The sequence below is a fragment of the Melanotaenia boesemani genome, chromosome 22, assembly GCF_017639745.1.
Source record: "Melanotaenia boesemani isolate fMelBoe1 chromosome 22, fMelBoe1.pri, whole genome shotgun sequence".
Lineage (NCBI taxonomy): Eukaryota > Metazoa > Chordata > Actinopteri > Atheriniformes > Melanotaeniidae > Melanotaenia > Melanotaenia boesemani.
Window position 1 is genome coordinate 691,594 of NC_055703.1, and position 24,967 is coordinate 716,560.

The window sequence follows — 24,967 nt, forward strand, 5'->3', positions numbered from 1 at the left end:
TTTAACATTGCCATCAGATTCACTCAGCTCATATTTTCCATCAAATGGTAAAATATGACTCAGCAGTTCAGTTGAAAAAACAGTTGAAACTGTTTTATGTGGTGCTTTTCAGGTCCAAAATCACAAACAGAACAAACACTACCAAATAGTAACTACCAATAGGGAGAATACACATGCTTACACAGCTGAGTACCAACCAGAAGTAAAGAATGCATGACCTGTACTGTCCATCCAGGAGGAGACGGTCCTGTACAGAGGCACCATGGTTTGTTTCCTAAAATACCAAGACAATTCTAATCCTTTTTTTAAAAGACTTGACAGAAAACAACAATCAGTCCATCAAATAAACAATGTTTGATTGATCAGCGACCAGCTGATTTCACTTCCACTCAGCATGTGATCCACCTTGTGGTTTCACGGTCTGGTGCATTTCCCCGCACCACCCATCACAACTTGGAAAATATGACTCAAGGTTGAAATTAACTGTCTAACTGAAGTTTTATTTCAATTAACTGATTTACATCAATGGGCAAAAATATAGTCTGTTATTAAAATGTTTAAATGACATCTTGGACATTTTCTGTGGCTGATTTTACACATTACTTTGTGATTACTACAAAAACAAACTTACTGTGTAAAAAGTCAGAAACATGAACTCAAAGTTTGTTAATACCTCATAAAAACTCCCCGGTAGGAACAGGGAAGACTGAGGCTTGCACCAGCGACCCTTTACATACACCCCAAAAGTCCAATTGTTATCTGATGTCTGGCATTATCAGATCATCCAGGTGTTCATGTATACAGCTGTACCTGATATCAGATAAAGGATGTTATCTGATTTACATGCCTAGATTTCTGCCTAATATCCCGATGTCTTTGTGCACATAGACCAATATATTTGATTTATTTAGTCTTTTTACATCTGAACATGTGCAAAGAACTGCGCCTTGTCCTTCTTTTTGTGCAGCACACCTGATTATTACAGTAATCTGATTACTCCCAGATATCTGATTTTGATGTAAATGGGCTCATTGAGACCTCTGCAAGCGTGGACCAAGTGATAGTGTTAATCTTTCAGTTTGAAGTTTAATGGTTTGATACGCACTTTGCAGAAATACGTCCTGGAGTCCTCGACATGCCCTGAAGTCTGTGTGCAGTACGTCCCATCACTAACCTCCTGCCCCCATGTCTCGCTCAGCGGTCCGAGCCAGGCTGTAACATCAGTGGCATGTTGGAAACTAAAAATGACTTCGTAAAAGCATCACTTAATTCTTGTCGTTTTTCTATATTGACTAATGTGCTTCTGCTCTCTTTTATGCTGCATGTTTTTATTTTTACGTCCTCTTTGGCAGGCGTAGCATCATAGCAGCAGCTGAATGTCGTCTTTGTGATGTGTTCAAGTGCTGGTTTTTTATGGTGACATAAAGACACAATGGCTCCAGTTTGGTAAATAAAGGATTAAAGGAGGGACAAACACGTTTTTATCAGTGTGTGTTAACTTCTGACACAGCATGATGACATTCCTCAGAGATTTAGAGACATAAGATGTCTTTCTATTTCACCCCCTCCACCCACACACACACACACACACACACACACACACACACACACACACACACACACACACACACACCTCTCCACTTCTGAATCATTTCCTGACCCTGATTTCCAACTTTGCCACTATGATTAGAGTTCCCAGGGGAAAAGCTTCAGACGCAGACAGACTGCAGCTGGCAAACAGGACTCTCTGATTTCCAGTGTTCCTCAGAGCCAGCCAATCCCTGTTGGATGTAGAAATAGAAATTTCAATTTGCTTCTAATTGTAGCTGCTTGAAGGCCTCCCCATGCCACGGGCATGTGGGCAAAGAGTCAGCAGCACTCTCCAAAGCTCTTGCAGACCTTACTGATTAAAAAATAATTACTATGTGACTGGAATACTCTCACTCTCCTCCAGAAAGAGAGTGTTAGACATACTGCTTTATGTAATTCAAAGAACAATTTGTTTAGGAATATTAAGTAGAAGGAAACTTGGTACTGTCTGGCAGGGGCGGATCTAGAAAATACTCATGGGTGGCAAGATGGGGCAGGAATCTTTCAGGGATGGCAGAGGAGTGTATATAGATATATATATAAATATATATACAAAGATACACAGAAGAATATAATTTGCACTCAAGTGTTTCTGCAGCATCTATATAGTATTTATACAAAAGTAACAAGTGAATAAAAACGTAGTAGTGAACATCTATGAACTGAGATACTAAGGTAAGCATAAATGTAATGTGTGGACATACATGTTTTACCACTACAAGGTACGAAACTTTGGTCTTATTGTGCATTTAGAACATGTTCTCCCCATTCATTCTTCGGTATTTTCAATGATTGCCTGTATTTCTTTGCACCACATACATTCATGTGTATTTAGCAGGTCATCATTTTAGACTCACTAAAAGAAAGAGGTAGCCACCTTTTAAGTTAAATTTATAGAAATAGAAATATAGAAAATGTTGAAAAGCAGAATCATGTGATGGTAATTCCTTCATCTAAGACATCCATGATGTCTTAGATGTGAAGAGGATGATGAAGAGGACGGTGTAGATTCAAGCTGCTATTGAACCAGAACATTTAGTTCTCTAGTCATGGTTCAGATGCATCTTTTTGCAGTTAATCATCAGAAGCTCTTCCTGGTCTCTTCCTGGAAGTTCTTAGAGAAACTTGTGTTTTGGTTGTGCTGATGGACAAATGCAAGCCGAAAAAGTACAGAACTAATCATCCAGTATTGATTTGTGATTTATTTGAAGATGTTGAATAATCCAGTATTACTACAGCCGTGTTGAACAACATGCTCAGAGGGAGTGGGAAGAAGCTCTAGCTTAGCCGTTTAATATAACAAGGAAAATCACAATTAGGAACTGGTATGGATGTTAACGTGCACACAGCAAAATGTAATTTGGCTTCAGAGGGAGTTATAAGAGTTTTTTTATTTGTTTAATTTAAGTCTTTAACCTGAGCAACGGGTCTAAAGTACATTCCCCTTCCCATCTCCCCTCACTCAAAAAGGTCCCAATCATCCTGTTGGTTGGAAGCAGTTTTCCTTTAGATAAACTACAGGAAAATGTCTGTTCTTATCATTTTGTGTTCTTATTCAGCTGTAACTTGGCATGTTGGTCCGATCCCATGTGGACCAGCTGGAGATGTTTGGTGATGGATCAGATGTTCTCCTGTCTGAGCCCTGCACGTCATCCTGCCTCCTTCCTCATCCCACAGATCCTCTTCCTCTTCCATCTCCTCACCACTGTGGTCTCCTCCTCCTCCTGTCACTCATCACATTGGCCTTCCGTTTCCTCTGTCACATTTCTGTCCAGCACCTTTCTCTCCTCCATCAACCTGGCTCAGTTGTTTTAGTCTCTGATTCGCTCACCTCACTCTGGTGAGAAAAAAAACTAGCCCTGCTGCCTTTCCTCTTTATTTATGCAAGGTTCGAAGAAACGTTACGGTGTCTTCCTTGCAAACTTTAATTCATTTTAGCTTTTCTACGTTAGAGAAACCAAACTTCAGACCTACTGTAAAATTGCATGCACAGGTAGCGAAACAATGTTCTTTTTAATCTGCATCACAGATATGGGCGGCTATCAGAACCGAGCTGTCATTATTATTTCATTTCTTAGTATTTATTTACATGTCTTTCCTACATGTCTTTGCAGCCTCCTTCTCTCAGTTTCAAAACCAAACTGTTTCAGGCCTGTCCCGTTAATGTGGTGCATTCATTGTAAATAGTAAATGTACTGAATTCATAGCACTTTACTGTACCTGGAATGATACCCATCATACATCACATTCACCCATTCATTCACACTGATGGCCGAAGCTGCCATGCAAGGAGCTCAACCACGACCCATCAGGAGCAATTAAGGGTTCGGTGTCTAGCCCAAGGACACCTTAACATGAGCTCAACTTGGCCGAGGATCAAACCGGGAACCCTCGGGTCATAAGACGACTGCTCTACCTTGCTGAGCCACGCCTCCGCCCCATAGCGCAGTAGCTGGACATCAGAGATTCACATAAATGTCAGATTTGCCACAGTTATTAACACTTCAATTCGATGTTGCCAGCTGGGGAGGCAAGGCCACCCCAGTAGATCCGCCCATGCTGGCAGATGTGAAGTCTTTATCCAGAGTTACTGTATTAGAATAGGTGGTGGTTAGGACAACCCAAGTTTAGAGAAACAGAAAAATAAGTTCATGAACTTTTCTTTAAAATAAAAACCACCTCATATTCTTTCTCTGGGTAATACAGTCCAAGCCAAAAACATACCTCACCGTCCCTTTTATCAGCTCCACCTGGCCAGCTGCTTGAAATTTCCCCACTGTGGGAGAAATAAAGGATTCTCTTCTCTTCTCTTCTCTTCTCTTTTCTTCTCTTCTCTTTTCTTCTCTTCTCTTCTCTTCTCTTCTCTTTTCTTCTCTTCTCTTCTCTTTTCTTCTCTTCTCTTCTCTTCTCTTCTCTTCTCTTCTCTTCTCTTTTCTTCTCTTCTCTTTTCTTCTCTTCTCTTCTCTTTTCTTCTCTTCTCTTTTCTTCTCTTCTCTTCTCTTCTCTTCTCTTCTCTTCTCTTTTCTTCTCTTCTCTTCTCTTCTCTTCTCTTCTCTTCTCTTCTCTTTTCTTCTCTTTTCTTCTCTTCTCTTCTCTTCTCTTCTCTTTTCTTCTCTTCTCTTCTCTTCTCTTCTCTTCTCTTCTCTTCTCTTTTCTTCTCTTCTCTTCTCTTCTCTTCTCTTCTCTTCTCTTCTCTTTTCTTCTTCTCTGGGTCCACCCACCTAGAAGAACATGTCCGTTCTGGACACCTCTCCCAAACTGTCTCATTTCTCTCTAATTTTACTCTGCTTCTCCTGAGCAGTCGAGCATTGCAGAGATAACGTTCACATATTGTACTATGATCCGATTGAAGTTTAGAGCTGCAGCTGCATCTTTCCAAAGAGACATCCAGATTAACTGTGAACGTGTTTTTTTAGATGAGCCTGAAACTTTTATCATTAGTGCTATATCTTCGTTTTTTTTCTTTTTTTTTTTCTTAGTAACAGTAGAGTTCCTTAAAAGTAACATCTCTCAAGTTGAAGTAAAAAGTAGTCATCCTAAAAATCGACGCAAATGAAAGTAAAACAATAGTTAGTAAAAAGAATACTCAAGTACTGAGTAACTTTTTAAAATAACATTTGACAGACAGACAACTTACCAAAACCATCTTGACCATAATTCATAATGTGTAAGAGTTGGTAACTAACGCTAATTCATTCCTCCACATTCAGATGCTCGGCTCAGAATCTGCTGGAAACATCATGAAAACATGGATCCATCCTGCCTTGGATCAACGCTTCAGGCTGCTGCTGGTGTAACGGTGGGGGGAGATTTTCTTGGCCCACTTTGGGACCCTTAGTACTGATGCTGCTATATTGCTGCTGAGGGTTTAATGACAAACGAAGAATCAGCTGTAACAATGGAGCAGGAAGTAAACAACAGAATACACCAGGAGATAAACTTTACAACAAAAAACCGGGCAGAAGAATCAAAGACCAAAGAACAACAGAAATTTAACAAGAACTAAAACAAAAGAACAAAAACTCCTCATTCTGCACACTTTTAAAGAAAACACTACTTCTGGGTATGAAGCATGAAAACATCAGCTGCATGAAGTATTTAAAAAGAAATGTGTTGATGACCCGTGTTGCAGTCATGTGCTGGTGAGAGGCTCTGAAGTCTGGAATCATGAGTTTCTGATAGGGTTCATTTGACATGCTGTGTAGTATGATAATCAACCCCAGCAGACACACATGCACAGAATAAAGTTATTTACAGTCCTACACACCTCTAACATCACTTTCTAAAAAAAAGACTCCAGAAATTATGCAGTATGTTTTTAATACCGTGGAGGGGCCTGAATGTTTGATCAATGATTCTCTCTATGTGGAGCCACAAATGGGCCTCAAGATTTTACATTATAAGATTACATTAGTTTCACTTTCACCTTGAAAACAAGGATATCCATGATTGGAAAGATGCACCACATGTATTGGAGGAGTTCACACAAACAACCCCCCCTCTATTTTTAACTAACTGTTCCTCTATGTTCAGTTCAGAGGTTTTTCCACTTATTCCTCTATGTTTGGCCACAAATTTTACAGAAACTTGTTTTACTCTATTAAACATAAGAGGAAGAGGTCAATTAAAACACAGACCCCACCCCCACCCACGGACATAAGAGACGGGGGGGTGTCCTTCACTTGAATTTGATGAATGGCTGTTACCAGCGCTGCTCGTTTCACTCTGAAGGTCAATTATTTTCTGTTAGTTTTATGCATAAATTAAAACCTTGTTCATTTTGTTCACACGTTTAAAAAAAAAAAGAAGGAAAATGATCCTCTGGACGATAAGACTTGATTAAGGACAGCTTAGCCTGAATTCATGCAGGAGAGACTCATTTTCAGGACTGTTTCATCCAAAGCTGCCTTCTTAACATCTTCAGATATCAATACCAAGCTAAGCTGATATGCGTTAGGTTTGTTCAAGGTGAAAAATAACCAGATAATGTTTATCGTGCAGATAATTAGCTTGGTCATTAGCAATGATGCACAGCTCTTTGTGCATCAAAGCCTGGTTTACTGACTGCTCAGGAACACAAAAGCCTGGGGCCAAGCAGCTGGGATGAAAAAAAAGATGAAAAAAGAAAGAGAAATCAATACAATATTACCTCAGTTTGACAGCTCCTTCCCCCTCCAGTCCGGCTGGACACCCTGTAGCAGAGCATACTGGTTCCAAGATGAACATGACCCTTAACAGGACATGAACATGTAGCATTTAGCCTCAAACCACTAACAGCTGAAGGAAATATAAGTGACATGAAAAGCCCTCGTTAAAAAGAAATGCTGTTTTTGATCAAAGCTCCTCATAAGATCCAATCAGCTGGACATTAGTTTTTTACTCAAACTATGATCATTTTCCACCATGTTTGATCATTAAAGTATATCGCTTTCAAAAAGCATGTGGGTTTGAAAGCATATGAATGGCTATACGGTGGCTTCCAGTCAAGTACAGGATGGTTCCTCCATATTTTTGCCTTATCCTGATGCACAATATATATCTCCTTTTATTCTAAACCAGGGACCTGCTCCCATAAACATAAGTCTTAAACTTAATAAAAACTAATGTTTCATGACTATTACATTAGGGACTCACCCAGCCCCCCCAACATCAACCCCCGCCACCCCAAGAAGATCAAGTTCATTTTTTCTAATTACTCAATTAATAACTCATATATTTTTCCATTCATTTATTTTATAATAAAAACTGATGTAATTTATTTTTATTTCTTTTCTATTTTGCACCAGATCGCAGCAGCAGTAATCTAGGGCTCCATTTCCTCTGGAAAAGGTTTATAATTTTTCCATTTATTATAAAAACTCAACAGCTTGATCTTTTTCAACTTATTCTCATGTATGCGTGTAATTTCGTCATCTCATGAGGCTAAAGCTGGAGGAGGAGCAGCTGGAGGAGAAGCTGGAGAAGGAGCAGGAGGAGGAGCAGCTAGAGGAGAAGCAGGAGGAGCAGCTAGAGGAGGAGGAGGAGGAGGAGCAGCTGGAGGAGAAGCTGGAGGAGAAGCAGGAGGAGGAGAAGCAGGAGGAGGAGCAGTTGGAGGAGAAGCTGGAGGAGAAGCAGGAGGAGAAGCTGGATGAGAACCAGGAGGAGCAGGAGGGTTTTCTGGATGGGGGGTGTCTGATTCGTGAGCATCACTACGACCAGCAAACAGAAGCTATGAAGAAAATCCCACGTAGACGCCTAAAATGCTGCTTTGATAGTTTATACTCAATGTTTTCCATATAGCCATCTTATCCTGCGTTAAACATCGTGAGATGCATCGAGTACACTTACCCAGCCCTAGCTTGTGTAAAGCACTTTGGAGGTTGTGGATGTGCTCTAGAAATAGATTTGACGTTGACATGACTGATCGAAGCTTTAAATGTCTTCAGCACAAAGATGGATCACTGGAAGCAGAAAAATTTATTATGTTTGAATTTGTTCAACATTAAAAGGCGGCATGGCTCAGTGGGTAGAGCGGTTGTCCTGCAGCCCAAGGGTTGCCGGTTCGATCCTGGCCCAGTGAGTTCATGTCGAGGTGTCCCTGAGCGAGACACTGAACCCCTAATTGCTCCTGATGGGTCGTGGTTGAGCGCCTTGCATGGTAGATACGCCATCAGTGTGTGAATGTGTGTGTGAATGGGTGAATGTGAAGTACAGGTAAAGCGCTATGGATAAAAGCGCTATATAAGTACAGACCATCAACAGGAAAGAGGACGTTCTAAGAATGGGTGGGACATTTTCCAAAAGATCTGATTGGTCAGGAGGTGGAGCTTTTATACTCCTTGATCTCTGATCCAGAACATAACAGAGCAGGTTTCCCGTTCAGTGTAAGGTACCATGGTAATTGACCCGGTAAGAACTGAACCTACATCATAGTACGGAAAACCCCAGGTTAACCCTGAAGTTACCTCCATAAGAGAAGATCCATCTTCACAGGCTTCTGGACTCTTCTCCTGTGAAGCCATGCTGCTGTGATGGATTCAGGATGTGGTTCAGCATCGTCTTGCTGAAATCTGCAAGGTCTTCCCTGAAAGAGATGTTGTCTGGATGGGAGCAGATGTTGCTCTAAAACCTCCATGTACTTTTCAGCATTGATGGAGCTTCACAGATGTGGAAGCTGCCCACGCCATAGACACTAATGCAGCCCCATCCCATCAGAGATGCAGCTTTTCACCTGTCCACTGATAACAAGCTGGATGCTCCCTCTCCTCTTTAGTCTGCAGGACACGCCGTCCATGCTTTCCACAAACTACTTCACATCTTCATCCAGGTTTCCACTTTGCCTCAGACCATTTTAAATGAGCTTTGGTCCAGAGAAGACGGAAGAAGCTGGTTCTGGATCCTGTTCACATCTGGCTTCTTCTCTGCATGATGGAGCTTTAACCTGAATTTGTGGGTTTCAGGGTGAACTGTGTTCACAGACAGTGGTTTCTGGAAGTCTTCCTGAGTCCATGCAGTGGTTTCCATTAGAGAATCATGTCTGCTTTTAATGCAGAAGATCACCAGCATCCAGCCTTGTCCCAGGCACACAGAGATTCCTCCTCATTCTCAGAATCTGTTGTTGATACTACATCAGCCACGATCCTCCAGCTGTTTCTGGTTTGTACCAGGTACTTTTACAGCCTTTTGTTGCTCCTGTTCCAACTTTTTCCAGACGTGTTGTTGCATCAGATTCACTATCAGCTCATATTTTCCATCACATGGTGAAACGTCTCAGTTTCACCATCTGAGATGTTTATTTTCTACTGGGGATAAAATATCACAACATTTGTAAATCATCACATTTTTATTTACATGTTACACAACATCACAGTTTATCTGGGATCGGGTTGTAGTTTAATCATAGCTGAGATATGTAACAGAAAAACATGCTCAGCTTTATAAAATTGACAAAAAGAATACAAATGCACATTTCTGCCTTTGTACCTGCAAAAATCAGTCAACACTCATGCTGGAAAAACTACCATTACATGCCTTGCAACCTGTTTCAGAGTGCTTCCTCTCCAATCCGTCATGATGAAATCTCAAAAGAAGCACTTAAAAACCTTAAAAATAGGATACAAGGAGCTGCATATCCTGTTGGGATGAGTTTCTAGCCTCACAAGCAATAATGTAAATGTGAAATTATACCGAAACTAGCATGATCACATAGGAAAGGATTATGAGAAACAGCAAATAAGAATCCTTCACACGGCAATGTCACAAGACACAGCTCGGGTAGGAATCAAAGACTTTCACAGCCACATTTCAGAGAAGAAAAATGTTTAAACTGTCGATTCGTTTGAATATCAGAGGAGGACATCTAAATGGTGGCCAACACAGAAATATGAATCACACACAGTCCTCGTCTGAACGTTTGTAGGCTGGCAGTGCTGATGAGGTTCTCAGCCAGATGTGACGCCTGTAGAGATGACTGTCGGCTTCTTGTTCTGCAATCCTGTAAAGCACAACCGCAGCAAACTGGAAATCATTTCAATTCATATACCCTGTATCCTACAGCATTCCGAAATATGTAGGACTTCATTAAGTTGTTAATGACAGAAATATGTTTCAGAACATTTGGACGGGGGCTTGACCACCTCCTCTTTCAACAACACTCTGTAAGGATTTGGGAAATGAGCCTTCTTAATGTTTTTCCATGCTGGATTATGATAGGATTTCATACTCCTGGGTCATATTTTTATTTTTATGATGTGGCAAATGTTTGAATTGGGTGAGTGTTCTGGACAGAGAGCAGGCCAGTTCAACACATGGAATATGTGTTCCCTGGGTCTTAAAAAAACTTGTATTTAAACTTAACTTGTATTTTTTATACAGTAATGTTTCCTGTTTAAAGTTTTCTGAACACATGCAGTGTTGGGTTCTGCTGTGAGTGCTGTCTCACCACTTACAGGTCTAGAGTTAAACAACTTTTAATACTGGTTTTTATCATCTCTTCTCTAAGGTTCTCCCCTAACGACGGTTAATCCAGATTCATCTTCATCCCATCTCTTCTCTGAGATCATAGTAAGAAAGTTCCTGGTTGGAACTTCATCTGTGTGGATCATGCTAACATGCTTGTTAGGTTGTGTGAGTGTTTGTCTCTCTGTGTTGGGCCAGTGATGGACTGGTGACCTGTTCAGGGTGTACCCTGCTTTTTGTCTAGTAGCCACTGGTATAGACTCCAGCCCCCTGCAACCCTGCATTGGAATAAGCAGGTATAGAAAATGGATGGATGATAACTAAAGTATCAAAAATTCCTCTTATTTAGAGTCTCAAGCTAAATATTTTTTACTACTTCGTTATAATAACCAAGGTAGTACAGCCTGACTTTATCATAGTTACACACCACATCTTTGGATATTCACATTTTCCTCTTCAGATTAATCCAACATTTTTGCTGGTTTGATCCTAGACACCTTGCCAGACTGTTCTGTACGTAAAACCGTCATGAAAAACGTCTTCAGATTGTTCCTCTGCAGAGGATTAGTTTTCAAATCGTTGGACAATGACACTATAACAGTCCATCTCCGTGTCATGCTCCAGAGAGCAGGACTTAATGAGGCAGTATTTCAAACCACAATCTTTTCTTTTACTTTGGTTCCTGTTCCTGAATAAACCCATGAAACTGACAGAGAACAGCAGCTGAATGAAAACAAACACATATACATCCCCACATCTGGATACATCTTCCAGACTCGGGATGAGTAACGGGAAAGTATGTACATGGAATGATTCTAATAAATAAACCACAGGGACGGGCGATCCATTCTGAGAGTGAATTACGTATAACAGCGACAGGAATAAAAATGTATTCCAGTTATTTAGATGATCCAGAAGAAACAGATGTAAAAGATCCAGAAATAATCCCAGCAGATGAAGTAAAACTGTCCATTACCACCCACCATTACATCCACACAGTCTTTCAAACTGGAGTTTCCATCAGTTTTCTAGCTGCAGCAACCAAACCATTTGAGATTTATCATGAAGAAGACATCATTCTGAGGAAAGGGGGATTTAAATTTACTAACAACAGTATCTGCTTTATCATAGAAAGTTACAGCAAGGTGAAATTCCCAAACACAGTGGAAGAAGGTTTATGTTCTTCCTATAAAGGTTTTTCTTTCTGTGGAGTCTCGATGGACTGTGATCTTACCGTCTATGTACTTGTTCTGTGTAAACTTCGCTCTTGCTTCTTTTTTATTATCCTTTCCACAGTCTGTGCAGCCATGTCTCCTGTGTGAGGTCCATCCTCGGCTCCCTCTGCCACAGCAGTTATTAGATGACTCAGCACCAACACATCTCACGGTTACGCTGAAACCAGGAAGCCGTGTGGCACTCTCATGACACGCCAACATATTCCAGAATACACTTGTCTGTAAATTTCTCCCGTTTAAATCTGGTTGTTAGGCAGCTCTTTATTTGCAAGTGTTTCCAGAAATGATCCTCATCCTCCAAATTAAAGTCATGGACCAAGTCATCAGAGGTTATAAATAATTCGTTCTGTATGGAGATCCTGATACGTCACGCGGGCGTCACCTATAGGCGCCTGATCAGTGCTGCAAGTGGAACTGCATTATTCAGAGAGGGGGCCCAAATTTGAATTTTTGCTCCTCCTTTTTTTAGACTGATGTTAGAAAATAAAATGATAAATATACAGTGCAGTTGTATCATATTTGTTGTATCATTAGCCTTTGCCATGTTAAATGGATCTGTTTGGCCCACTAACATTGAAACCGGTAGTTTCCAACCTGGGCTGGGCTGAGTGTGGGTTTCTTCAGCAGCAGGTAACCCGAGCTTGCTTGAAGGAAGAGGAAAAGACACCGGATTTAAGAGAGGAGGCGATAATATAAGTTACTGCAGGTTGGATTGTAGGTAAAATGCTCTACAGGATGTCAGAGGGAACAGGATCAAGAGGACAGGTCGTGGGTTTTGAGTTGACTAGAAGTTTAGAGACTTGGTCCTCATTTAGAGAGCGGAAGGAGCAGAGTGAGGCACCAGTAGCTGGTTTGGTAAGGCTGAGTTGGTCAGGCTCAGTGAATTGGTTACTGATGGTAGCGACCTTTTCAGTGAAGTAGGAAGCAAACATTTCTGCAGTCAGCACAGTGGGAGGCTGATCAGGTGGTGGAGATAGAAGAGAGTTAAACACCATGAACATGTCGTGTGTTGGGAGCATTGCGGATCTTGTTCTGATAAAAGGCTATCTTGGCCGCCTTTAGGCTGGATGTGAAAAATGCAGGTTTTCGCCAGTACTTAGACAAGTCAGCGTTCTCTTTTGATTTGCGCCACTTTCTTTCATGTGTTTTGTCCCATCAGTAGTGATGTGTGAGTCATTTTCTTTCCAATCCGATACCAAGTAAAATACAAGCCAGTATTGGCGATACCGATCCGATACTTTGTACAGAAACTGAATGTGTTTGGAAAATCACTTTCAAAGCAGCTATGCTGAGGGGAAAGGACGTGGTTCATACACTAATATAAAATACTTTGTGACTCCAACTGAAATTACCAGTAAAATGCATAAATAAATATATAAATGCCATAAAAATTTGTCAACACCTACATTGAAAGTATTCAGTTAACCATCAGTCTAAACAAATGAGAGGGATTGATGTTATTGTCTTCCTATCCTATTAAATATTTTTCATCCATATTTTTATTTTTAAAAACTCTGAAATGGCTGTTTTACTGAATATTTAATGACAGCAGCCTCTGCAGCATCCTGACCCACTAAATCCAGGCCTGTGAGCTGATGTGAGCTGGTCTCAGGGACAAATTTTACTCCAAGCTGAACTAATACAGATATTTATTGCAGCATTTTCATATTTCATAACCACATTTAATGCTGTACATAACTAAACAGGATGCAGTCTTTAAAATGAGGCAAACTTCTGTTGTTAGAACATCAACACAAGCCTGAACCTAGCAGACAGATGAAAATCACTTTCCCAAAATTGTATCATAATTGGCCACAACTCCACATTCATCCCTCTGAATAGTGGTTAGGACCTGCCTGCAGCATCAAAGGACTTGTGTCTCGCCTTGCAGCACCCGTCCCTCTAACTTCCTCCTCTTCCTCATCATAATTTAATTATATTCTGTGCTTGACTCTCAGATGTTTAGAGGTTTGTGGTGTTGCTACAACACCTCTCTGTCTTCCCACACACATCTTATATGGCACAGTTGCTGTTCAGCTCCACACGTGATGCTTCGGACTGAATGATAGACGCCGCTGCGCCCCTACGCTGGACCATTTCACATGTGACTTTGGCCGGTGCAAGAAAAGTCGTTCTTGCCAACTGGGTATAATTTAGAGGAGATCCTGATATTATAGTTACTTTCCACTAGATTCCAGTTCGTGATAGACTCCATGTTTACCCCAAATCAGTAAAATATTGATATTCTAACATGAAAATCAATTCCAGAATATAAAAAGCTGGTGGTACTGATATTTTGGTATTGACTACCCTCAGTCTTTCTGAATGTCAGTTCAGACAGAACAGGGAAATTTGCCTGTAAGTATTCTAGTCAATTTGTAACTGAACACAGACAATATTCTTGATGTAAACATTTGTTCTTGGACAAAGTTGTTTTAATCTATTTAGTCCGTTCACGCATGCTAACCGTTAGCTTGCCAATGATATTTTGCATAGAAAAAGCTACAGGATATTATTTATCAGAGGAGACTGATTCTGAATTATATTTTTTCTTTAGTCTTTTTCTTTTGTCTGTCTGATCTGCACTAGTCTTTGTGGCTGTTTCCTTTGATCTAAAAGGTTAAATGGAGTAAAAATGAGGAGATTTGTTAAAATAAATAAATAAATAAATAAATAACCCCCTACTAAACAGGTGTCCACCCAGGTGTCCACCCCTATTTATAAACACAGTCAGGTGCCACTGAATCCAAAATTCCAGAGTTTTTCCAGCACATCACAACATCTTGACATCAGGATTTTTCCACAGTGATCCATGAACCAGAACATACGAGATGACATATTTTCACTCAAACCTCTCTAGAAGTGAACAGGAGTCACATTTCTTGTGCAAACTCTTATTATTATTATTATTATTTTAATTAATATTTTTTCTAGAGTGTGTTAATTTTAGTTTTGGTTATATCTAGATTTCTTATATTTTTTGTGGAGTCTGCATGATTGTGTGTCTCTGTGATGGATTGTGAGCTGTCCAGGGTGCACCCTGCCTACCCCACCCTACCTCTATCCCCCTGATTGGATAAAGAGGCAGAACAACCTCCACCATCTTCTACATGTAGCTGATGCGCTCAGCACAAGGTGTAAACAAGTGCCATCAGTGGGCACCACTCCTGGTATGAAGGAAAGCTAAGTAAAGTTTTGTAACCATGGAAACAGTCTAAACACATCTGTGTGGCTGTAATTACTATCTAAGTATACATTCATGGGAACCTGTAGCTTTTCCTCCATTTTTCAAAGTTGGTGTAAACAGCCATGCCATTGGCCTTTCATCCTGGAACCACTGTATGTATGCCAGCTCTTGCATGCAGCTCAGCTCCACCTGCTCTCTCAATGAAAATAAATGATTACCAAGCGGATGCCTCGTCTAAAAAAGCCCTTAAAGCTGCAATCTACAATCTTTTCTCTGGAATCGGCGGGGTGCAAATCTGTGATGTCGGCTAGATGGGTGCTCACCCATCAAACCCCACCCTGCCAGTGAGTCATACCCCCCTCTGACTGGATAAATGGCAGCTCCAAAGTGCTACAAGCAAAAAAAGGAAAAAGACACAACTTCACTGTGACCATGGCAACCGAGTTGGAGAGCTCACAGCGGGATTCGCTGTCAGAATGCGAACTTGAAAAGGACAGGCAGAGAGGGAGAAGTGGCAGGGTAATGCAGCTAAGGACTCTCATTCCACAGCCAGAGAGTGTGTGGGCTGAACAACATGCACACACTCCAACACACCACTCATGACCTGAATTTCACCCCTCGCTGAAATATTCCCTGCTGCAGGTTTTTCTTCTGTGTTAAATCCACGTGCAGCTACTGATTGCACATATCTGTAATCTGAAAAGTTACGAGGCAGCTTTCTCATGCAGCGTCGGTGCCGTTCACGGTGTTTTCTCAGTAAAAAAATCCCGTCACATCCCAGGTTACCATACTCTAAACTCCGCCTCAAAGCCCAGTGCACGTTCCAGGTCAAAAGGGCACAGGTTTAAAAGTTCATCACAAATCAAGAGAGTGGAAAGTGTGTGAAAACAGCCTTATCTAAGAAGCCTTTTGATGTCTAGAAGTGCATTCAGAAAGCAACCATATTCCTGACACACATTTTAGGAGAGCGTCACCCGGGGCCCAGCACTATGAAATTGACATTAATGAGAACTGAGCTGGGGGAGGAAGATGGAACTTTTCCTGGCTCCAGACAGACAGAGTTGGCTTATTTTAAAAGCGCATTGCTGACTCCCTGACACCTCTGCTTATGCAATAGGGGAAAAAACTTCATTTTTGCCAAATTCTTTATTGTTCAGTCTCTCTATCACTGCAGGTAGTGGTACATATTTCACAGATGCATGCTCAACTAAGCTCAAATTTGGTGTGAATAATTTTAATCCTCAGATACATACAACCAATGATATTTGTGTCCATCGTCATCCTTCATCCAAGTTATATGAAGTATTTTGAAAAAGCATTGTTCAGACTTTTTTGATGTCATGTTAAACAAACTCTTTCAGGTACATTTACAATGTAAATTGTAACACTGCTGTATTTTACATGACAAGTAATTATAAAGAGATATTCCACAAATACCCAAAGATAGGCGAGACCAGGTGAGACTAAACAAAAATGCTCTGTTGTTTGAGCAGGTCTGTTGTTGCTACCAATGCTGAGCAGCAGGGGGCGTAGTTTATCACCTGAGCAGTAATCTCACTGGAATAGAAGGCATTTACAGAAAAATTCCAGAATGCGCTCTCTGGATGAAGATAGCAGCCGAAATTTCAAATTAATTTTGCAGATTATGTAATTTTATGTTGTTGTGCTAGGAGTACCACTGACTAGGTCATGAAATCACTGCAGGGGTGAACCATACCTAGACAGGACAACATACTAACCGTTCACAGTTGTTACTTGTAGGCTTGAGAAAACAGGAACAGCTAGAGTTCAGTTTTGCATGCAGACACAGATGGAAGAGCTTTCAGATCAGTAGGCAGTTTATTTCATAGATATGGATCTCCTGTTAATCTGAGAGACCTGGTTGGGTTAAACACTGTGAGCAAGTCAGAGATGATTTGAGAGGCCGAGGTGTTAAGCATTTTGTTTACCAGCTGATTCGGTATTGAACAGGTAGCCAGCGGAGGGACTTTAGTACTGCAGTAATGTGTTCAGATTTCTTTGTTCGTGTAAGAGCTATGGCTGCTGCATTATGAATGAGCTGAAATCGTTCTATTGATTCCTTGGATGATCCTGCAAATAAAATGGGCTCAATATGAATCCACGGAGCTCTTTCTCACAATCAGGTTGGGATAAAAAAGAATTCTGAGTTTTGCTGTAACTGGTGGAAAGCATTTCTGGTCATGTTGGTGATCTGACAATCAAAAGTGAGATCTGTGCAGAGGTTTCTGACCTGCTCACTGCGTTTTAGAAACAGTCAAGACAAGTATGCACAGCAGTGGCGGCTGATGACAATTTTTTTTAGGGGGGCGCAAATTTTCTTGGAAAGTTGACACTTAAAACTTAGCCACTTTAATTTCAATACAGTTACAGAGTTAGGAAGAAAAGAAAAACGAAGTCTGTGTATGGCTTGTCCACAACGTTTCGGTGGTGCCGACACTTTCAAACAGCAGACAAGGGAAGCAGAAAAAGGCGTTACTCACGGCGCAACCGGCAAGCCAACTCCGTTTTTCATAGTAAGAGCGGGAAAAAGCCCGGGTATAAGCTCTTCCGCGGTCGCCGCTTTGTTGCTGTACTTGCAGATCAGGCTGGTCAGCCCCGAGCTCCTTTATCCTCTTTTGCTCCTCGAGAGAACATCTTGAAAATGGGTGCTCTTGTAAATATTTTACAGAATTAATTCGCTCGGGTATTCCGGTTCCACTTTCACATGCCATCTTTCTAATCGTACGCTACTACAGACTCGTCTCCAACTCACTCTGCTACTACGGATGTACGTCACACTGGCTTAAAATACAGGAGTGTATAATTGACCATGACATTGTCCAAACACACTGAAGCAACATAATTCAACTATTCTAATTGGCTGACGATGAAAAGTGGGCGTATCCGGGGCGCACCGAGCTGCGCCACAAGCAGATTTTTAACGAACCAATCAAAACGCAGCCTCCAGTGACATTTTAGTCAAAAGTTTGAGGCTGACAATAGGGATTCATTTGACCGGCGCCCCCGCAACCAGGAAGTGTTGTTCAATGAAAAATCATTAAAAAGAAACACTGTGTAATGCGCTTAACATGCACAAAAAGCTAAAAAAAATACATTATTTTACACATATCTTCATCCGAAATTATTCCTAACAGTTTGTTTTTTTTAATTGTGTAGTAACCAGGAATATGGACTCTTTGTAGGTGAGGGCGGCGCCCCAGCGCCCCCTGCTGGCCAGCCGCCACTGATGCACAGGCTTCCAGTCTTTCTGGACAAACAAATGGGTAGGATTTAGTATGATTTTTTTTATGGTATTACTAAGTGGACCGAAAACTGGCCCCTGTGGAATCCCTAAAGAATTTTGATTTAAAACTGTCTATTAAAACATAAAAACTCTTGTTACTAGGTGAGAACCTGACCTGTTAAGCCACCTGATCAACAGTGCTGGCCCAATATAATCAAGAGCAGTTCTCTGTTAATCTTGGGATCATTGATTACTTTGATCAGAGCGGTTTCTGCACTGTGCTTGGCTCTGAAACCTGAATCATAAATGTTGTTCCAGAAGATGCTGATCCGGCTCTTTATGCACAACTTTTCAAGAATTTGATTGAGTTGAAAAATGACTGAGTTTGTTTTTTATTTTGTACAACACTGTAATTAAGTTATAAGGATATTAATAAGAGAAATTTTCAGAATTTATTTTTATACAAAAGTAACTAAAAGTTACTTTTTTCTATTACTTTTTATTTATGCTTTTTCTCAAACAGATATCAATAACAAACAAAAATAATTAGTAAATAAAATAACATATAAGAAACACAACTTGTGGGGTACTACAGACATATGACAAAGGAATGTTTACATTTGAGCAAGCATTATAAATATTCCATTTCTTCCATCGTTGTTCAAATTTTTGTGCTTTCAGTCTTAATTAATAAGTCATTTTCTCCATCGAAAAAATTTCCTCCGTGATGTCTCACCATTGCTCCAGTCTCCAAAGATCACTTTTCAACCAGTTTCTTGTTATGACTTTCTTGCTGGCCAATATCATCACTTTAAACAGATAAATGTCCTCCACATGAATCGCTTCTGCAGGCAATAGGCCCAAATTCAAAAACCGTGGATCATTAGGTATTTTATAGCTTAAAATGTCCTCTATCGCCTTAACAATAACTTCCCAAAAAGGTCGAACTTTTCCACATGACCAAAAAACATGGGAATGATTGGCGTTGATATGGCCACAGAGTCTCCAGCATTGCTGTGGGGTTCCCAACTGTTTACTTTTAATATGGGGTGTGATAAAAATTCTTATCAAATTTTTCCAGCCAAATTCTCTCCATTGTCGAGCAAGAGGAGGTGTGTTGTAACAGGCACAGCGAATGCCAATCATCCTCTGACAGTTCAAGTTGTAATTCCGATTCCCACTTTTGCTTTACATACAGTGAATTATGTCTATTACATTTTTGCAAACATTTGTACATTTTTGAGACCACCTTTGAAGGTAACTTCTTGTATGCTCCAGTCAACATTTCTAATAACTCACTGCCCTCCTGGGAAAGATAGCTTTTAATCTCTGTATTATAAAGTGTCTCAATTGCAAATACCTGAATAAATCAGAATTGTCCAGCTCAAACTGCTCTTTGAGCTTCTCAAAGGTTTTAAACACTTTTCCATCTGTTAATCTACACACTGCGGTGATTCCCTTGTCTCTCCATTTCGTAAATGTGCTATCCAGCTGACCAACTCTGAATCTTGGAGAGTGTGAGGGCCAAATCAGCATTTTACAGTCTCCTTCCATTTTGTATTTATTTACAATGTCCCAGCAGATCTTTATTATTTCTGCAACAATGGGATTTAGATCCCTTAAATGTGCATACATTTTTCGCCCAGTCTCGACTGTGGTTGTTGATTATCGTAATTAAGCTCAATTTGCTTCCATTTAGAGTAATATTCTGATGAACACCAGTAGACAATACATTACAGCTGAGCTGCAACATAGTTTTCTCTAAAACTTGGAAGAGCCAGCCCTCCTCTTTCTTTCTCTAGCTGAAGAGTTTTTAGTTTTACCCTTGGCTTTGTCCCTTTCCAAATAAATCTACTCACTTGTTTATCCCATTTAGCAAATTGAGAGTCTGGGATATGCACTGGTAGTGAAAGAAACAGATACAACAATCTGGGTAATATGTTCATTTTTATCACCTCTATTCTTGAGCTAAGATCCATAACTAGGGTTTGCCATTTTGTTAAATCCTTTTGTATTGCATTATTAATTTTACTGTAATTAACCTCATATAATGTACCTAGTTCTTTTGTTAGATAGACTCCCAAATATTTTAAATTTTATGAATCCCAATTGAGACTGTATTTCTGTTTGATTGAGTCTGCGGGTTTATGGTTCATGCACAATATCTGAGTCTTAGAAATATTTAATTTATATCCAGATATTCTTCCAAAGTCTTTTAAAATATTCATAAGTTTTGGAAATGTAAAATCTGGGTTTTGGAGGTATATTATAATATCGTCTGCAAAGAGTGCTAGTCTTTGTTCTTCCTGTGCTATTGTCACCCCCTTCAATTCGTCACTTTGTCTTATATACTGGGCCAAAGACTCAAAAAATAACGCAAAAAGGGAAGGACTGAAGCAGTATCCCTGTCGTGTTCCTCTGAAGAGCTCAAAGCTATCTGTTAAGTTTCTGTTTATTTTAATTCTGGCCACTGGCCTGTTATACAATGCTTGTACACATTTAATAAACATTTAGCTGAAACCCATTCTCTTCAGAACTGCAAAGAGGAAGCTCCAGCAGACTCTATCGAAAGCTTTCTCTGCATCTAGGCTGTAGGAATGCTATGTTTGTTGACTTCATTTATTATGTGCATTGTGCGTCTTATGTTATCCTGTGTCTGTTGACGCTTTATAAATCCTGTCTGGTCTTCGTCTATCAGGTCAGGAAGGAAGAGTTCCAATCTTCTAGCCAATATTGATGTGAATAATTTATAGTCAACGTTTAAGATAGAGATAGGCCGATAGGATTCGCAATATTCCTTATTTTTGCCTTCTTTTGGCAAGACCGATATAATGCCCTCTTTCCACGATGGTGGGCTTTTAGCATTAGTGTCCAGTTGAATGAATCCAATAATAGAGGAGCTATCTCTACTCTGAAGATTTTGTACCATTCATTTGGATAACCGTCGCTCCCTGGGCTTTTGTTGGTTTTCAGTCTACTAATAGCCTTATCAAGTTCTTTCTTAGTGATTGGTGAAGTTAAAGAGTTATTTTGAATGGTTCCTATGGAGAGGAGGTCTAATTTAACCAGATAATCTTCCATTTCTTTTTCCTCTACCAATGCGGACTGGTTGTACAAGTCCTTGTAGTAGTCTAGAAATATTTTTTGGATTTTCTTGGGATCATAATTTATATTTTTATTTGTTGGGTCCCTAATTTTGTGAATTGAGTTCCTCATTTGCTGCGACCTTAGACGTTTTGCTAAGATTTTAGTTGCTTTGGGGCCAGATTCATAAAAGGTTTGTTTTGTGAATCTTAGTTTCTTTTCGATCTCCTCAGTTGACAAATTAGTTGTGTTTTTTAACCTCTTTAACATTTTCTGCTAAGTCATCACTCCTGCTGTTTTTCTAGCCCTCTCAACTGTTGTTCTAATTTTGTTTGCGCTAATTTTTTCTGTTTATTAAGGTTGGACGTCCTTGATATCAGGTTTCCTCGCATTACTGCTTTCCCGGTGCCATCCCAGAATCTCCTGCAGGCGGGACCCTACTGCGTCTTCCATTGCCGCTGCCGGTGACTCCACCTTAACACCCCTTTGCGCAGTTCAAGGCCGGCTACACATGCGCTGCTGTCTTTTTAGCCTCTTGTATTTCTCTCACCACTATCCTGCTTGTTTAACTCTAGAAGAATTGTCTCTGAACGAGTTTTTAGTGGGTTAAAACCATCAATTTTGGAGAACGGTGACCAGACGCGTCTGTCTCCTACGCCATCACACCGGAAGTCCCGACTAAAAGTTACTTTTAACAGTAACACATTACTTTACTTGTTATGAAAGAATTACTTGTTCTCTTCTCTTTTCTGCTTGCTGTCATCTTTCTAACTTTCCTAGATCCTCCTTTAGCTTCTTTTCTCAGGAGTGCAAACAGGAAGATGGACGGGACATAGGCTGGGGACGGATTGTCTTTTACCCAGAAGAAGTCACAATTAGCCTCAGTTACATGTCCGATAGCACCAGACTAACGAGAAGTGCTACACAGCTGAGAGTCTCTGACAGTTTTCAGTTATCTGGTCTGACGGCAGCAACACGTTCAGTCGTCGTTCAGGGTCAGCAGCAGTTTGGAAAATAAATCCCATTCTTGGGATGTGGACTGGAACATCCAAAGCCACAGCACAGATGAAGCGTTATTTTTTCTGACATGAAAAGCTAGCTGTGGCAGCTGAGCCGATTGCAGTACGCCTGCTTTGTTTGTCTTTTTTCCACCCACAAACGTCGCCCGAGTGCAGGTCACATGATCAGTGACGAAAGCTGAGACTGGTTTATAAGTGAAGCCACAGTTTGAAAACAATAGAATCGCATCTCACCATCATCTGTCTCCTAATGATCAGAAGCAAGGACACCCAGTCAGGATCCCTGGCACACTAAAGTGAATATTAAGTTAAATAATTGGATTTGCTTCCTAAGCTGCTGCCACGGAGAAACTGACAGTGAGGGCAAATAATGGAGGATCTCTGTATCTCTCTCCCTCCCTGGGATTAAAAGAGGAGAAATTAATTAAATTCAAATTATATGTGTTAATCTTACACTGAGAAAGTCTGCAACCTTGAATGCAAAAATCATCAGTGAGTACTTCACAATGAAGAGTGAATTGCTCTGAATGATAATCTGCCAAGTCTAATATGGATCTAGTGATAGAAGTAGGGTTATCTATTGATGGAATGAGTGGGGAGAGTGTCTGAAATGTCAATCTGATCGTCGGTATGATTATCTCGTTAAAGCAAAGCTCCTTGGGATAGTCTTGGGTAAGTGAGCAGCAGGGCTTGCATAATACTGAGAAAGATTAGTGCAGAAATTGAAACCAAAGATAGTCCACAGCGCGTGTGTGTGTGTGTGAGAGAGAGAGAGAGAGAGAGAGAGAGAGAGAGACTTACAGGGACGTGAAACTGACAGGGAATATTAGCTGTAAGGTGTCACAGTAGGTAGAGCTTCATCAGGTTATTCTCTGCCTATGCATACTGAAACGACGAAGGCAGCAGGGCAGAGATCACCTTTAGGATAACATGTAGCAAGGTTAGACTAAATTTTAATTTAATTGCTGATTTGTGCATGTGTACATTCTGAAACTGCACAAACTTGTCTTTAATAATTTGAGGACATCAGCGCTGGAGAAAAAATATCGGCTGCACCTTCATTTAGAAATAGACGTATAAACAGGAGTAAATATCCTGCAGGGCTTCAGCACCGTTTCCAGCTTCTTCGGTTTATCCAGATCAGCTGTTGAAAGGTTGCTGCTAGTAGAATTATCAGGATGTCTCTGCTGGAAGCTCCATCACCGAGCATCTTTAGAGGAGGTTCAGTTGGGGGTTGCAACACTCTTCCAGTCTGAGTTGGTTTTCACACTGTATTCAGACAAACGGGTGTATTGATACTCTATAGTCGATACTTCTATATCGGCTAGTCGAAATATCATGAGAACCAAGTCTGATCTGCTCAAACTTGTAACTAATAAAACTGGAAGTCTTTCTGTGTGGTGTTTGCATGTTTTCACAATCTTCCAGCTCCATCAACAGCACAAAAGCATGTCTAATCAAACAGCATAGAGACTAAAGCTAAACACTACTTAGTACGTGTTTAGTTTGTATTGTTTATTGGCTTACGTTTTTGTATTTCATGCACCATAATTTCAATTCTCTGTTTGTCCTGTACATGCTGCAGGACTGACAATAAAGCTGACTTTGACTTTGAAATATATGCCCCTCTCATTTTCAGATGAATAAACTGCTATTAAATTAAATTTACATTTGATTTTCCTTTAAGTTGAGGTTTAATGGGGTTTTATTCCTATCTGTATGCAGCAGCTGAATGAAGACATCCATCAGTACCCACACTGACATGTTCTTTTGGAGCAGAGTGCAGAGCTTGTTGAAACCTTACTTTTTTATACCCTCAAATGCAGAGTGTCCTCTACAGCTGTGAGTCATATGAACAGACACTCCAGTATAGGGCCAGATGGGAGGAATACACAATCTCTGGGCATTTATACTGTGGCTGAGTTGTCAACTCTTGGCCTCTTGGTTAAAACTTGTTGAGAAGTAGTGTACCTGCAGCCAGTAGCTGACCCTGGCTTGATCTCTGGTACAGCCCCGCACTGTGGCTACAAGTCGGTTAAAGCTTGTTATCAACAATCCACACAGCCACCCACATCCCTATAATGTGAACAGGATCTCAGGCGAGTGTGACAGCATATTGACACTAACAGCTACTTACTTCCATTAGCTGATATCAGCCACTCGAGCGGTTGTTTGTCTGCTCAAGTTGCTGCAATCAGATTGCTGAGGCACAGCCATTTCCTGAAGCAGACTTGTTGGTGCATGAATCTGTGAGCAGCGCATGGTGTCAGAGATTACAGGAACCCAGAATGATGTAGGCAGCCTGCCTTTTAGTAACTCACCAGGCCTTTGATTTATTTCCAAAACTAAAACACTCAAGACTCAAACATGCAGTCATTCACACAAACACGAAGTCAAGCAACAGGTGCAGATATCCACAGCTCTGAAAATGAGAATCAAGTACAACACTGCCTTTCACATGTTCAAACATTCAGGTAAAAGGGCTTAAAGGTGAGCTGCTGCAACAGTTAGCGTTGGCACGCTAGTAACCCAAACAGTAGATGGTTTAGTAGCATAGCAGTGCTAACGCCTGGCTTTCCATCCTAATACCCGGTGAGTTGCTAATCCAGGTGGTCTCTGGCTCAGGCCCTGTCCACACGGGGCAACGTTTAGGTGAATCTGCTAAAGTTAC

General features: G+C 40.6%; 1 long non-coding RNA gene across 1 annotated transcript; it reads right to left on the reverse strand.

The window, feature by feature from the left end:
- Positions 1–700: 700 nt before the first annotated feature.
- On the reverse strand, positions 701–18,190 carry LOC121633816. Its single transcript, XR_006009125.1, has 3 exons — positions 17,242–18,190; positions 3,806–3,810; positions 701–712 (listed from the first exon to the last, which is right to left on the reverse strand). It is a non-coding gene; the product is annotated as an uncharacterized LOC121633816 (long non-coding RNA).
- Between the last annotated feature and the right edge of the window lie 6,777 nt (positions 18,191–24,967).